The sequence below is a fragment of the Saccostrea echinata genome, unplaced genomic scaffold, assembly GCF_033153115.1.
Source record: "Saccostrea echinata isolate AGI-Se365-2 ecotype Australia unplaced genomic scaffold, CSIRO_AGI_Sech_v1 ptg000014l, whole genome shotgun sequence".
Classification (NCBI taxonomy): Eukaryota; Metazoa; Mollusca; class Bivalvia; order Ostreida; family Ostreidae; genus Saccostrea; species Saccostrea echinata.
In genome coordinates, this window is record NW_026889763.1 from 9,663,167 (window position 1) to 9,680,000 (window position 16,834).

The 16,834-nt window shown below is 31.0% G+C and overlaps 2 protein-coding genes across 4 annotated transcripts in view; both read left to right on the top strand.

The window, feature by feature from the left end:
• The window catches only part of LOC133187205 (coatomer subunit zeta-1-like), a 406,408-nt gene that overhangs the window by 238,174 nt on the left and 151,400 nt on the right, over positions 1-16,834 (top strand). The gene's annotated exons all lie outside the window — the stretch shown is intronic.
• The window catches only part of LOC133186728 (homeobox protein abdominal-B-like), a 123,479-nt gene that overhangs the window by 78,624 nt on the left and 28,021 nt on the right, over positions 1-16,834 (top strand). For all 3 annotated transcript variants that reach the window (XM_061322005.1, XM_061322007.1, XM_061322006.1), the window contains exon 5: positions 1,638-1,736. The gene's annotated coding sequence lies outside the window, so the exon portion shown is untranslated. The remainder of the gene's footprint in view (positions 1-1,637; positions 1,737-16,834) is intronic.

Here is a 16,834-nt window from a genome sequence, read left to right on the forward strand (position 1 = left end):
TTTTAATCTTTTATTTATTTTAATATCATTTTATATATTTTGGACCAATTGCTCGAATTAAATTATAAACATTCTTTGTCAAGATTTTCAAATATATATATATCTTGATCTGGTTCAAGATACCTATAATTAAATGTAATATATATCTGTAAAAAATTAGTCCCGTACTCAATTCCATTCTTTTATGTATATCTTGTGGAAAGAAAATACACATATACATTATCCATTTGCTCACAGAAACTGTAGTTCGTTAAATCCAAACTTCATGGGAGAAATACGGAATATTCCATCAAGACATTCAAGACACACATTCCTAAACAAGCAAGTGAAACAACGGCGTGTTTTCCTAATGCTAGCATATTCCAGACAGTCTCTATGTGTTCCTTAAATTCCCATTACCTATTCATAAATACTGGAGACATTTTTTTTCAATTACAAAAAATACATATGTATGCAGATAAGAATTTCAGTTGACATTGCAGTTCAAGCACGGAATTTCTGTGTGCACAAAACCTCGGTGTTGTCTTTGGTTATAAAGGAATTGTAAACATAAAATCAAAATTTTATGTTAGCCGTGAGTTATATGGATAATTTTGTAGCCCTTTATTTCTGGATCATCCTCCGATCTTATGATTACCAGTCTTATTTTATTTGCTAATTCCCAAATACTTTACGATTTAATTACCAGACAAAAGAAATAAATCTGTGATAAAGTTGAATAACGCTCTCACACTTAAAACCATGTAGAAAATAACGGATTTCTGTGTATCTTTCATCATATCTGAGGTTGCCCAAAGCACAGAAGCCCGATTGACTTCATTAGATTAATTTTACTATTGGTGTTATATGCATTTTACGTTCAACTTCTCATAAAATGCATCGTTGCAATAAATTTAAGCGTTGTGTGTGTTATAAATATGAAATAAAATTATTGGCTGGAGTCCGTAAAGTGAACGGATCCTCATCGATGTATATTTTCTGATAACATTGGCAATGTTTTGATAACCTGTAATCAAAATTGAACAAAGTAATGCATAATTACGTCCTTATTTAAAACAGCTGACTTCCCAATTAGATAACAATATCTTACATTTTTATATACAATTTTAAGTATACATGTAAATCATTATTCCGTTTAATTAAAGCATGTTAATAAAACGTCACCTACATTATATTCTCATGACTTTTCATTAGCCATTTAAGAATTCGTTTTCTCTGTCTTGAATAATGCATTAATGAAGCCTAATCAATGTTTGGGTGGCAACGGACTCAGCGTAGTAATACACAATCTTTCGTCGTGAAATGGTCTAAGTGGCCTTATCGCATCCATCTTGAAAATCGCCCTCCGCTGAATTCAATTAATATGTAAGCAACCAATATTGGCCCCTATTTAGAATCTTACGGAGGTGAGGCATAAAAAGTGAGAAATTTGATATAGACTTTCACAGTAACACGTACTTTTGCTAATATCGAATTCGCTTTCTTAAGGCTTATTCTTTTTCAATGCTTAGACTGCATCACCGTCTAAGATATAATTAGACTCTATAGAACACGGCATTGCTATAAATCTCCCTAGAGACAACTTTCAATGAACTTGCATTTTTAAAAAGTAACATCCCATTTGGTGAATATTTTAGAGACATCCTAAGTTGCTTGGTAGTGTTATCTGGTAGTGGGCTTGTGCTGGAAGCTGTGGGACTGATCTACTTGGCCCTGCATCACCTTACTTTGTTAAGGTAAGATTTAGAATGTTTTAATACCTTGATGAATTTAGGGAACAATTTAAAAATAAATAGGGGTACTAGGGGAATACTAAAGATCGCACAATTTGCATCGGGTTCGCTTGATGACAATTTTATCGTCTTTTATGGGATGTTTTATTTCTCAATCGCTACTTTGTGTTTGAATGAGGAAAACATCCAGAATAATGGCCGCGATGCAATCAAAGTTTGATGGCGTCTATACTAGTGAGAAAAAGTAAGACTCTCAGTAGAGAAACATGTAAAAGGAGGCAGGTATCACGAGCAGCCCTTGATTTTCTTCGGCACTCAAATCTAAATAAAATTGACATAAAACGCAACCGAATGCATTTAAGTGCTGGTTTATATTTTAAAGAATATTTTTATGATTTTTTGCCGCGGAAAACCGAATAAGATCGTGGTTTTATTGCTGAAGTTTATAATCAATTATCAAGGAAAGTAAAGTAACTGTTCGCCTATAAAAATTAATATTTCAATAGAGCACTTGCTAAAAACAATTTCTAAACTGCATTTAAACTGAGATAAAAGTGATTTTTTTTCCTTGCTTATTGGTATGTAGTTAATGTCATAAACTGTGAATTAATTTTCAACAAGGCGTTTAAATCAACATTAACTTCAAAAATTCAAAACAATTAACATGCATGTTCTAAATAAATCAGCTCTGCAGAGTGTGCATCGTTTCTCAAAGAAGAGGTTGTCCCCCATGACGTGTTCATTGCTGCATTGAGATGTCACATAATTAACACTATAGCTTAAGGGAAATCATCTGCATAATAAATATGTTTTGATTTATTTATCTTTTTATCAATGAATCTTTAGTTAAATTAAAGAATTCTTAACTTTGACCTTCCGACCTTATACTCTAGATTTTATAGATATTTTTTCAGAATGAATGATAATATACTTGAGTATGTTCTATCAAAGTTTTTTTTCCGTGTGTTTTGTCTATAATTGATTGATTAACTCATTTTAACCTGCATTTACATACGTAATAAATGTCAACTCTGTAATCTGGTTTCTGGGGAAATAAGTGTTTGTGAATACCGTATAAGTCATAGTATATCACTCTCTGCTAACAGATCAATGGAAGCCGATTGTCGCGAGATTCCTGTATTATGTAAACAAATGCACGTGCAGTGATACATGTGGTATTTTTTTTTATCGGAAATGCACATATTTCATTTCATGAAAAGGTTTTGATTTGATAAAAACAATTTAAAAGATATTTTTTTAAAACTTGATTCAAAATATTTTTTTTTCAAATATCTTACTGAGGGAATAATTAATAAAGATTTTTCATATGGTATTACTATACATTTGCATATAGAAACAAATATCCCCTTCCAAGAGAGTACTTATTTCATCATTACTACATAACTATATTCAGAATTTGTTCTATCTGGAGTTGCATAGGACCAACAAATTTAACTGAACATACATGTATTCTAACGGAACAATTAAGAAAATTTGACTCAATCAATGATTTCTTATTGATCCGATTTATAAACTAGATTTACATAACCGGAATTACGAATTCTTGAAATTTCGTTCCTTTGTAAAACCTTGCAACAAAAAGACGCAACATTGCAATGTTTACTTGGTGGTCTACAAAGAATCGCTCAAAATATTTCAGCTTATCATCGCTCTATTCTAAAATTGCAACACAAACGGGACATACTTCATTTTATCACGATCTCGGCAATAAAATAACATTTCAATCTGATATTATTTTTGTTACCAAGCAACGGAATACAATTTTTGGTTGATCTTTTAAAAAAAAAAAATCATTGCCCAAACATCTACCAATACGCAGTGATTCTCATACATGTAACAATTTCAGGAAAAATCTTTTGAAAATAGTCGCACAGTAGAAAAAAAAACTGCTTAATATGAACTGCGAATATGTATTCAAGATTGTACAGCTGTAATTGTTTTCAGTTTGCTTTTAATAAGTTATTAGATCTTAACACGACTTTTTTTTTTTAATTTCTACATCTTTGAACTTTATGGGAAAGATTTAGTTAAAACTGAAAGGGGGGAAATCGGTGTTTTATAAATCTAAACACAAAATTCATCAAATAATATCTGGTACAATGTAGATTAAAAAAACATTCAGTTTCATTCACAAATCATTCCCAAACCAAATGATTTTTTTTTTAATTTTGATTTTGTTTTTGTTGAATTTGCTGTAGCAAAAATAATATATTATTATTATCTAATTTAAAAAAAAATAACATAAAGGAAATAAATATAAAACCTTTTAGAATCAGAACGTCTAACATTTGTCGCAAAGAACGACACCGTTTATAGAACGGCATGGATGCCAGTAAATGTTATATAAAACACCCAGATATAGGTCACTTTCCATAAACCCTCATAAAACGACTCTTTTACTGGAGTTTTATTGTTACGTCTAGAGTTTTATACTTCTTCAAATTCTCTTGTCGTTTGAACAAAAACCATCACACAAAGCTCTCAATGCTGCAATGCTTTACACGTTTTATTCTTTTTCTTATGAGATTAAGAATATATTCCAGAAAGATGGTCCACATAGTATCTACAGTATAACACGTGTCTTCAATGAATTACTGTCATAGCTATCAGAGCTGCTGGATCCTTAAAGCAATGCTCATCTAAATAGAGGTTATAAGAATAACACAAAACGAACTTTAAGTTTTATAATAGTAAATTTGAATTTCAAAAAATTATTTGATAGGACATTTCTAGTAAGATCAATGAATTGTACAAGGAGAAAGAAGGAAAATAAAAAAAAAAAGATATGCCAAAGATGTTATACTGTGCTCTATCATAATGTCATTTTCATGTGAAGAAAATATTACTTATCAATATTTTTTTATGTTTCAACTCAATGCAAAAGTCATATAGTTTTAGTAATTATATATACATATAAATAATGCATCAAATAAGTCATGTTACATACATGCTGTTCATCTGAGCGCAATACATTCTATTTTGTACATGTAGGAACAAATTTAACCTTTGCAAAGAAACTTTGTTCTTTCTTCTTATTTTTTACTCATCTCTAATTTCTGTTAAGGCGCCAATATAATAGAATTCATACTATTCAGTAATTATCAAAGAGTTTAGAATGACTATCAAAAATGTAATGGATGAAAATTACGCCAGGGAAATTTTATTTTAAAGGCTTCATGTTATTTTTTTTTTTTTATCAAACTTCAAAAGGCTTTGAATTCACATAAAAATAAATTTATACACATGTTCTGCCAACATGCATGTACTACATGTACTTCATGCATCCTGCTTTTTATACATGTACATCATGTATGAAGTTCAATTTTATCTCGAGTCCTTTAGTATATTTTATCTCGAGTCCTGTAGTACATTTTATCTCGAGTCCTGTAGTATATTTTTAGTCCAAGATTTCTTATCTTCTCCACAAATTCTCACGAATTTCGTTTAATTAGCCCACTGTATCGACAAGTGTGAAAACAATGTATGTAATTGTGTCTCTAATGATGGAACGATAAATGTATGTAAATGCATTTATATGTTATGAAATGTGTTTGAATGTGCTATTAGAAGAACGCTTTTAAAAAAGTTAACTTTCTTTTAGAAGTCCTTAAAAGTATTCATATCATCCATTATCTACGCGGAGAGTGAAAAACATATTGACAACATAAATTCCCAGTGCAATAAATCTCAGAGATACAATATTCATAAAGCATCTCGACAAAATTAACTTCTGCTGATCCACAAAATGGTTCCCCATAAACATTGACATTTTATACAAACCGCAACTGTAAGCGATCATATAAAGGATTACAAAAATGCACCAGTTTTGTTAGGCGGGTCAACAATGGTAGTAGAGACTGTTACCCTAACCTCGTAAGTCATCAGCGCTATCTTGGGAAATATTTTATTAGCTGACTTTTGGCCTGTTATACACTTATCTAGCACAGGATCAGGGTTCAGCTACAAAACACCCTGCCATCAGGACAAAAAGACAAGCTAGCAAATGAAAATATTGTGTTTCAACTTATTGTTTATGGCCAATCCTAAGTCATAAGAAGGGTCGCTTAAGATTGAAATTCTGATATATACAAGAAGTGACTGTCCATGAATGGCATCTTTAAATTGACGTGTGATCCACCAGAAAAAAAATTATTAAAATGCTTCGTAATCCAATACAATATATTTTCAATTTTTTCATTTAATTTGCATAGAGGATATTGATTTGAAGAATGTCAAAATTTCAGTTTCTTTTCTTGTGTTTCATGCAATAAAGAAAACAATGGCATATTTTATGACCTTGCTTTCGTTTTCGGGGACAATTAACAAAGGTGTACAGAAGAGGCTTGCCATCAAAACTTCATAAAATTCCATAAAGACACGACTTCACATCAAATAAGGCCCAAAATTTATATCATCAATTATTCTGCAAAATGCAATTACTTGCAGAAATTCCAATTTTTCTTAATCTGTTACAATACTATTATACCTTCCTTGCACATAAAAAAAGAATAAAACTGTTCTAATGAAATCATAAATGTAAGTGAATACCTCGTCAAGGAGGCAAAGAACTCGGTATAGATAGCTACCTCTAATGACCATAAAAAAAATTTTTTTTTTCATCTTTATCACCACAAGACAAGGAATTGAAATACTTCGGAATATTGCTGAAATTATCTGAATCATAAAATGCAGTGGACTTTTATTTTAAGCAATTAAAAATGAAATGTGAAGATAAGGAACAATGATCTTTTTCAAAAGTCCGTTTAAACAATTCAAATTATGAACAGAGCCAACACGAACCTCTGAAAATAGAGGTGGGATCAGGTGTCATGGAGGGGTAAGCATCTCCTCTCGACCGTTCACACCCGCAATGTGCTCCTTGTCATGATCCATTGAACGGAAAATCCGTAGACATTTCAGTGTGAAAATAATAGCCTTACAACTTGTATGAAAAACTGTAAGTCAATATCAATATTAATATAACGACAGGTTGTATTTGCAAACATGGTCACTGTAACGAACCTAGAATGACTTTAAACGAGAATGTTGATATTCTTGCCTCATCAACTTATTTGTCAATAGCTTGTCTCGTTTTAGAAATTGTTCGTACTTAGAGCATGCTCCCACGTACAGAATTAGTTCGGAGACATAAACTCCATATGCAGGAGATAACGGTATATTGCTTCATAAATAAGGGAAGTTGACGATAGAAAATTTGAAGATATCAATCACGTTTATCACAAACTTTAGTTGTCAGTTTGCCATCAACGTCTTAAAGCTTTCTCTAGCAAAACAGCCATGTATGAAACAGATGTGTCAGATTCTATGGTGTGTTTTATTTCGGGTTCTTTGGGATATATCGAATAAAAGAAGGAATGAAATGAATATTTTTAATAATTTATTCATAAAACGTTGTCGATATACATGTATCTAAATGTCGAATTGAATGCTACAGCAAGACACTTCTATTCATGTAGAAGCTTGGGAATAATTCCTGCGTCATATGAATACAAAAACAGGTCTCTTAATAACGGTGTACAATTAGTACCTATCGGAACTCCAACAGATTGTTGGAAGAACTGGTCTCCAAAAACTACATAGATAATGTCAATGAAAAACTCAAGCATCTTTTCAATACTAACCTCGGAGTACTTGTGTGTTTTGACAAAATAAGTTTGCAGATGACCAATGACAAGGTATGCAAATTTACGATTTCCATTTTTATTGAAGGAGCGCTTGTTTATATCAAAGAGCCTGGTCTTTTAGGAAGGAAAAGATTGGCTGAATTGCATTCTAAGTTGCATTGACACATAATACAATGAGGGAAAACATTTACAGAGAGAGAGTCAGATATATATATATATATATATATATATATATATATATATATATATATATATATATATATATATATATATATATAACTATATAACTTTTGGATTATTTATAAAAGAAAAAAATAGGCCTGATCTTGTAAAATTAGGGGGGGGGATAAATAAATAAATAAAAAGAATCTATGGAATGAAATCACTAAAGAAAAATAATCCAAAAACCTTTTGGGATCAAACTCCTCATGTGCCTTATGTAATGATTCTAAAATTGCTCTAAAGCTTTAACAATTGAGGAGCATGTATAAAATTTAAGTACTTGTGAACAATGTCTCTTCTCTTTTTTCTGGGCTTGTACATTTAAAACATATACATTATGATTTATATAAATAAAAGAAATATGAACATCACCAAAAATGTGCGCTTAAAACGTGAAGAACGTTCAAAATACCATGTCTTTTTTTATTTTTATTTTTTTTTTTTATCAATCATATTCAGATGTTGAAAACTTTCAAGAATCTTTTTTCAAATGAAGTAGAATTCCGAATTTAGATTTAACTTGGAGAAACATTGAAAGCATCATGATTTTGCTAGTGTATGTTTAAATTTTTACATTTTTCAAACTTAATTTACAGTATTTTACAGAGGTGATAGATGCTATATCACGTTAGATACACCTGCATTCGCTGCTATAACTTATTTTGTTCTAGAAATTTCTCTAAAATACGTTAAAATAATGTTTTGGCAAAATGAATTTGATGATTTAATTTTTTAATTACTACTTTATCTTAATTTCAACTAGATTTGAGTACAAAATGTATGACTGTGAAGTTTTCTTTTAATATTTAAGGTCATTAGATCATGAGAGAGCGCGTGTACCAGTAGTTATTGATAACACCTGCATGGTCATGTTTGCAGGAATTATTTATCGGGTAATTTTTTTTTTCTTTTCTTGATCTTTTTTTTTTACTTGTACATTTTTAATGTAATGAAGGAAGCAATTATGCTTTTTGATAATTTGCTTTAGTTTTGTTTTGTAAATGAGAAAAGTTTAGAGCTACTCAAAATTGTCTTTCTTCTTGGCGGGAAATTCAAAGATGGATTCGACAAAAAGTTATCGCAATAGTTCAGGTGGTTGTTGTTAGGGATAACACCAGTAAACAAAGCAACAATAACTATTAATCTGTTCTGTAATTTTAATGTCGATATTTTTAAACACATACAAATTTATACTCAACAAATAAAATTTTTGGAATGCTTTCCACAACTTCCCATTTTTACATTCTTTACATAACTGATAAAAAATCATTCCTATATTATTGAGATTCTATAAAATGTAACGCAACCTGATATTGGAATGTCTGTTTCGTTGTGCTTCCTGAACAGCGCTTCCAGTCTTTTGTTTAATTGTGTGTGTTCCATTGTCCACTGATCGTGAATATTATTGCGAAAATATTCATGCACAATTGATGCTTTTTCCTCTTGATAATGAGAACCTTATGAATTATGGGTACGCTGCTTTTCGTATCTTTCTTAGATCAGTCAGGAATGATTGTAATGGAGTTCCACTCTGTCGGTTTCTTTTTTAAGCTTTCTCTCACCCGTTTGCGATCTCTGCTACAGTTGTTTATTTTCAATGATTAAGGCGGTTAGGCCCTGTGTTACAGTTGTTTATTTTTGGACGATTAAGGCGGTGCTTTCTTTTTAAGTTATTTATCAGATTTGTCTGTTCAAAGCTTCTTCACACATTGTTTATTTCATTTTCGGGAGAAACTTAATTGCATCTAATGATTTAATGTATTCTTGAATATTAATAAGTCTAACTATAGAATCTGATCTACACCACTCGCAATGATATATACAGAGAAATCTCCATCGAAATCTGTCAAACAAGCTGCGTTGTTATAGGACATAAGAATTTACGACAGAAATATATACGACTCAAAAAAAGATTGATTACCTTGTTTTCTTTCTTTTGATAACGATTCAATAATGACTTTTTTAATAATAAAATTATTCACTTTTTGGGGTAAAAAAAATAAAACAAATCCTGCAACTTTAGCATATCGGATTTATTTCAAAATAGATGCAAGATAATACCTTCATAAATTTATTCATGGTGATGATTAAGAAAGACTTAATGTGGTGAGGGTGTTGTTAATCGGCTTCTAATCCCTAGCTCTGTCCCACGAAATGCAGGAACCTGGAATTGGTTCTGTAGAGATTGGAAGACTTTCCATTAGGATGTCTCTTTTTATCACATTTTTACGATAGAAAGAGAAATGACTGTATTTGGGATCAGAAATAACGTAGGAAAAACTATGCAAATACGGTATGAAATGTGCAAAAATTCGATCTGAGGGAGATTTCCTTGAAGAAGACACGATAATTGAGTCCTGATTATTCCCAGCCTTAGTCATGTTTACACCAATATATTCCCAAATCTTCCATGCTTTCCTTTGCTCTCTAGCTTCGGGATTTTTAGCTACAATTGCACTAATTTTACGTACAAATATACATGAAAACCATTTTCCTCTATTTAAATTTTTTCTAATGGACACGAGCTGAACAATTTTAAGGCTCCCTGGAAGATACAATCATAAAGTGCTTTTCTACCCACAAGAGGAGGAATATCTGCCTCGTTTTGGATTCATCTTTCTCCTACTCGTGCAGAATTAAAGAGTAACTGATCATTTCTATAATGGAAATTTTTCATATATATAAGGCCTGATAAGTAAAACAAGGTACTATAAAATCTTTCTTTGCAATCAGTTTAACAGAACATAGATTTGGCTTTTCATTTGTAATGGATTTAAGCATATGTAGTGAAATCTTTTTGAAAACAGGTTCATCCATGAAACACACAAAAAACATAATTTTAAGTTTGATTTTACTGAATATTCAGTGACATGTCACAATTGGTTAACAGGGAGAAATAAGTTTGTTTTTTCTAAGATACCGGTAGTGTCTTTGATGTAACTGTATAATGAATATCATATACATGTATTTCATGAAATAGAAAACAGAATCTGACTGGAAAGACGGTATTTTCAAAAACATAATTGTATTTTAGATACTAGTTTTATAAATTTGATTTTAAAAAAAATGATTCATTATTTGCAAACATCACACTTCACTACTATTCTCAACTTTTCCAACGTATTTACGATATGAACTTGACTTTCTGTCAGTAAGAGTAGTCACGAATGTAACAGGAATCCGTTAAATGTTTATGTTAGGAAATAATTACTGCATAGATTTTTTATATTGTTCTATGACTTTATGGATATGAAAACGAGGCTCTTCTAATGAGAATAATAATGGCAGCGCATAAGTACCTTTTTAAGTCTAATTGGAAAGAAGTAAAAATTTGCATTAGAAATATGTTTAAAATCCTTATGATGTTCTGCAATAGTATTTTTTTAATTCTCAAGGCAAAGGTCTGCAATTTAAAAGGAAATGTAAATTTCTTGCAGTGATGGGTTATTACAGTTTTACACAATTCAAGTTATTATTTTTTCCATCGAATCTTTCTTGTTTCATTAGGATTTTCTCTATTGTATTATGTAAATGAACTTATTTTCATTGACGTTTAATGGTCAAATAATATCCCTTTATCATTTTGAAGTCATTGTGTTGGGCGAATGACAACGGTTCACACACACATCGCTATACATAATCAATTTCACCAACTTTCTCATCCCTGCGACTGCAAATAAATAAATCATGATCAATTATCATAAAATTCACTATTTATCTTTGATCCAGTTTTACGATTTAAATGGACAATATTAAACAGCGGAAGGACGGTCCAGATGAATTGGACACTAGCGTAACAGTAGGGCAAATGCCCGAAGGTCAGCGTAAACAGGTATGTCCCCCAGTAGCCAAGGGAGGTTCTCAGACCTTAAAGTGGCGGACACAGGGGTCTAATCCTTATTTACTGGCTGGGCGTCAGGGGCCAAACTTGACGACTATTAATTCTGCATAAATCTGGCTACCAGGTCAAACTCAAAAGTAAAGCACCATTTTACACATAACCCTAACCCTATACATAAGGATCAAAAGTGTTTCGTTCTCTTTGGTGTTTAACTTAGTGTTAAAGTTTCCCAACCAAATTAACATTTCTAAGACAAAAGTTCATTCACTTGTATGATTATTCTAGTACATATAAAGAGCATCATTTGATCACTTTTTTTAATTGTGACCCCTTGCAGACTTACTAAAATATTACTCGGAACATAGGACAAGTCGTATTCATCATAAAAGAAAATAAAACTAAAAATTTTATAAAGGCAAAGAATGGAAATATGATATTCAAAGGTTGAGTAGGAAATGTGAGAATGGTTTTCTAATCAAAAAAACTACTAGATTGTGTAGCGATTTGTTGAGTTTATTCACTCTGCAAAGGATCAAATTGCCTGCATCCTTCAACTTTTCGGGTTTATAGGAACAGCTTTTCTTCTGACGCATTTTTATATGGTACTAACTAATATTATGAGTTTGTTATGACTTTGAGGAGCAGTCTAATAACCATATGGGACGCATTAAGACCATGTCAATAAAAGTTTATTTCTCCTTCTCCCAGGAGCTTAGTTCATTTTAATTTTCCTCAATTGATGATTCAGGTCCAATTCAACAAAACGCATTTTTGAAAATGGAAGGGAATTTTATCAATGTTTTAGGGAATTCCAAACTAAGAAAAAGGTATGTACAGGAACAATCTGAACTTTTATTTCATTTTAATCCCCGAATATTCTCCGTATTTCATTACACGTATCCTTCAGACGAATCGGGAAAGCTCATAGAAAATAGATTTTTAAAAAATTCACCTCTAAAATGAGAATGAATATATAATTTAAATATTTGTCTTACGTAGAATAAAATATTTTGCGCTTAGGAATTTCCTTTCATATATCTATGTTACTTTAAGGTTCTATAAGGTTCAGTCGTTACATGCGTTCATAGGGATATAGTCTTGCATCACTAACACAACAGTCGTCATACATGTTCAGGTGTGTGCGTCATAGGCATATTTTCATAATTATCTACAGAAATTTTTCAAGAACTATTACAGTAGTTTAACCCATGTTCAATGAATTTTATCACAGGTATTTTGGAACAATGTTCCGAGCGAAGGGTTTTGTTACATTATAGGTTATAAAATATTCTGAATATAGGCCAAGGGAACATTTGATATTATCAAAATAACACGAGTTTGCAGCCCATATATACAATACAGACTGCAAAAAATCAAATTCTATTAGTTTACCAAAATAACTGACATAGTTATATTAGAACCGATGTTCTGACGTCATAAGGCTTTCATTCTTTTCATCTCAGCAAACTGAATTGTCCTATCAAGCAATTTCCTGATCCTGTTGAATAGAAGTCCATTACATGCCTTTTTCCTTTCCAAGGAAGACGGCGTTGCCAGAGTATTGGAGAACTACATTTAGGATCCACTGCTTGCAACAAGATCTTTTTGTTATTTTTGCACATGAATATTATTTTTATAATTTCTCACGAAATGGGTTGAATTGCTTTTTATGATTAAGCCTGTTTTGAGCTAGGATTTAAGTTGGATTTTTTACATTTATTTTTCCTTTTTTGTGATTTTGTTTGTTCACACACATTATAATTTAATTTATTTTATCCATTTATTTGTTATAAAGCAAGTAAATGATATTTTTTGCCTGGTTAACAAACTCCCTTAATATTTTTAGAATTTCAAACTTAAAGATTAATAGACCATGATTAAATTTCCCACGATAGTGGACAATGCTTTAAGTCAACTTGTCCAGCAAAATACACAAAACTGACCATTAGCGTTCTCAAAGCCTCCTTAACCTGTCTTCATTCTGTTTGAAGATGATGGTCATTTCAGCGGATTGTCCCGTTATCTATGTTCAGAAGAATGCTCTGTCCACTTTCTTATTTGTTCTCTTAAGTGTGGTCATCTTCAGACATCTTCACAAATCTTAAATGGTGTCTTAAGGAGAAGAGTTAGGACTGATACTTTGATCACAGAAGATCAAGACTATTTTGCTGCATGCGTCAAAAGTTCGTCTCGGTATACTAATCTTGCTCAAGTAAACGTGCAATTTATGTTGGCGAAAAATTGTTTAATAATTAACTGATTGATCAGATTGATATGCCTAATTTTTTCCTATCAGGTAAAAATGATCATGATAAATAGGAAATAATATTGAATTTGATAATTTATTTATAAGGTGGAAAGTTCAGATTGTATACAAATATTTCAAGTAAGTCTTGAATGTAAACTATTGTTATGTACATAATATTCTCTACGGTGTTTTTTTCATTTTACAAGATAATTTATTTTCTATTTGTTGATTAAATATATTTAGTGTATTTATCGTTATTTATTATAACCTCTTTGGCTACTTTGCTCATTAATTACAACTTACAACTATACAAATAGAAATTAAAAGATTAATCAGTGTAATTCCCAGCTTGTACATTATAAATCACGGGCATCTAGCAGCTTAATAACAATAATATCAATGAAAGGCAAAAATTATTATTTCTATTACTAGTATTTACATCCCATTTTATTGTTACTGGAAGACTAAAAAAGGGGGGAAATTGTTTTTGTTTAGATTTGCCTTAAGCTAAAAATGGAATTCACCCATCACTGTACACCTTGGAAACGTGAGTTGGACCAGGCCAAATGTTTCCCACCAAATCTGTTACACCCTACATAAAAATCTAATCACACGGTTATCTAAATAGGGCTATGATTTTTCTTAAATTCTTGTTTAGAAAAACTAGCTGCACATTTACATACATTATATAGATGACAAAAGTTTCAGATAGCATGATTATAGATCCCTCGATAAGCTGATGGTACCCAATATTTTTTTGTTTTCTCATTGACACGATTTCTAGCCTAAGAATTTATCATTAATTTAATTAAAGCCGTTTAAATGTATAATATTTTTATTAATGTCATCATCATTTATATACACTTGCTAAGATTTTCAATTGCAAGATTATGATTCAGATTTCAGCAGTATATTGCTTAACTTTTTCTTTTTCATGGTATTTTATATACTGAAACTTTTACATGTAAAAAATCTGAAAAGAACTATTTTAGTGTTCAGTTCTCTCTCCCTCTCTCTCTCTCTCAAATTCATAATAAAAGGGTTAATAAGTAAATTTCTATACTATAACACATCGATTTTATTTAAATGAAACAAAAACTGCCAAATAAACATGTATTAGATGTTTTCTGGTTTTAATTTTACATCTTAGTTGATAATTAAAATCATAGATATGGTCAGTATTTACTAGTAGAAATCTGATTGAATTGGACAATCTCAGTTTTCTATTTTTGCTAGATTCTTCTTCCTTCATAATGGCAATATCCTGTTTTCAACAACTCCAAGAGACTCTTATCATAATTCATCGAGCAAGCCTTGTGTTCTGCTGTTGTCCATAGATCATTCAGTCGTGCCGGGAGAACTAACGGCTGCGGTTCAGTAATTTATATTCCTATAAATCGGCATGTAACCTGCTGCTAAATATTATGGTGTTCTTAATGTACAAAAGTTTATCCTTTATAACTTCTTTCCATCGACCACACAATGGGTACCACACAAATACTGGGATTGCAGGCTCTACAGTGTTAAACAAATGTTCACTACACCTGTTTCATGTGTACCTCCACCAAAAACTTACAATGAAGATGTACTGGAATTAAATATTATTGGTTTAATAACAATTCTTTATTGCTCTCAAAAGATTTTTTCGACTATCAGTGATAGAAATTTATACACTGAAAAAGGGATTTGATTTGATTAATTGATACAAAATAATAAACAAATATTTTCCAGCCAGTGTTGCTGATACTTACACCTAGACTGTTATTTGATGTAATGTTATCCAAGCATTTCCATCAGAACACACCCATAGAAATCCACACACATCTCTGTTATTTCAAAGAAATACAAAATGTGCTATTCTCGTGTTAACCTATTATAAGTTTAAGTTTCAAGTCTTACAATCCCTACTGAATACATTTACAAGACAAAATTATTCGTTTTCAAAATGAAACTATTTCAATGCTACAGTATTTTTACCTGTTTTAATCAAATGTTTGAAATATTGGGGAAATAAAACTACAACTCTCCGTTTTAGCCAAAATAATATCAAATTTACAAATATTATATTTAGATTTCATCACTGATGTATTTTGAAGGCACAACAAGTTATTGCTTTATCCCACTTAAAAAAAAAAACATGCAATGTCAAAAACTAAACTTCAACAATTATTAAGTCTATGAGTATCCAACCTTTGGAAACGTTTATAATTTTTTTGATACAATTTTGCAATCTTAGCGGAAATAAAAAATAGGGAGTTATTCGAAATGTTAAAGAAATGTAAGGAATATAAGATCTTCAAATTTCATTTTAAATTGCACAGTGTTTTAAAATTTTACTGATCTTTCCTAGATTTTAGAAGCATCTCACTTGCACATGATTAAAACAACTTTTAAGTCTTGTTTATATCAACATTTACAAACGTGATTTTACCAATTTTCATATTGAAGTTGGATGAATAAACCCTTCTATAAGTCGAGGAACACGCAAAAATGTTTAAGAACAATATACATTGAAGGAATTCAATGCGGTCCTGATGCAAGTCAGAACATGTTGTAATCCGAAAAGAATAATTTATCAAGACACCCTCGTCCAAGACTTCTGTTGTGATGAGAAGTTGAAATATTTATGGTAAAAGCAATTTAAACTCTTCATCCCACACGAAAACCAAGAATGACAAATGTAGAAATAAACAAACAATTAGCTTAAGAGAAGAAAGCCATTTTTCTTCTCCCAGAATAAAAATATATATACCACGTGATTTTGAAGCATATTCGGTTTGAAAATCTGCAGTTTCTTTTCCACTAAATGGAAAATAATTAAACTAACAAAACTGAAATAAGATCATAGCCAACGACTCATTAAATCATTTATTTTTCCCATAACCTGTCGATTATTTGACAGCAAATCTGGGTTACCTCATACTTGGGGATGCAATCAACCGTTGAAGTTTTTGCTTACAAACCCATTTGCTGGGCGTAAAACGTTATGTTGATACTGTACATGTGTGGAGAACACTCTCCATGAAATACCTGTTTATCATTCAATAAAGAAGATAAGACATACACTTTATAGATTTTATTTCAATCAAATGCATTAATACTAATAAGTGCTGACATATAGTTA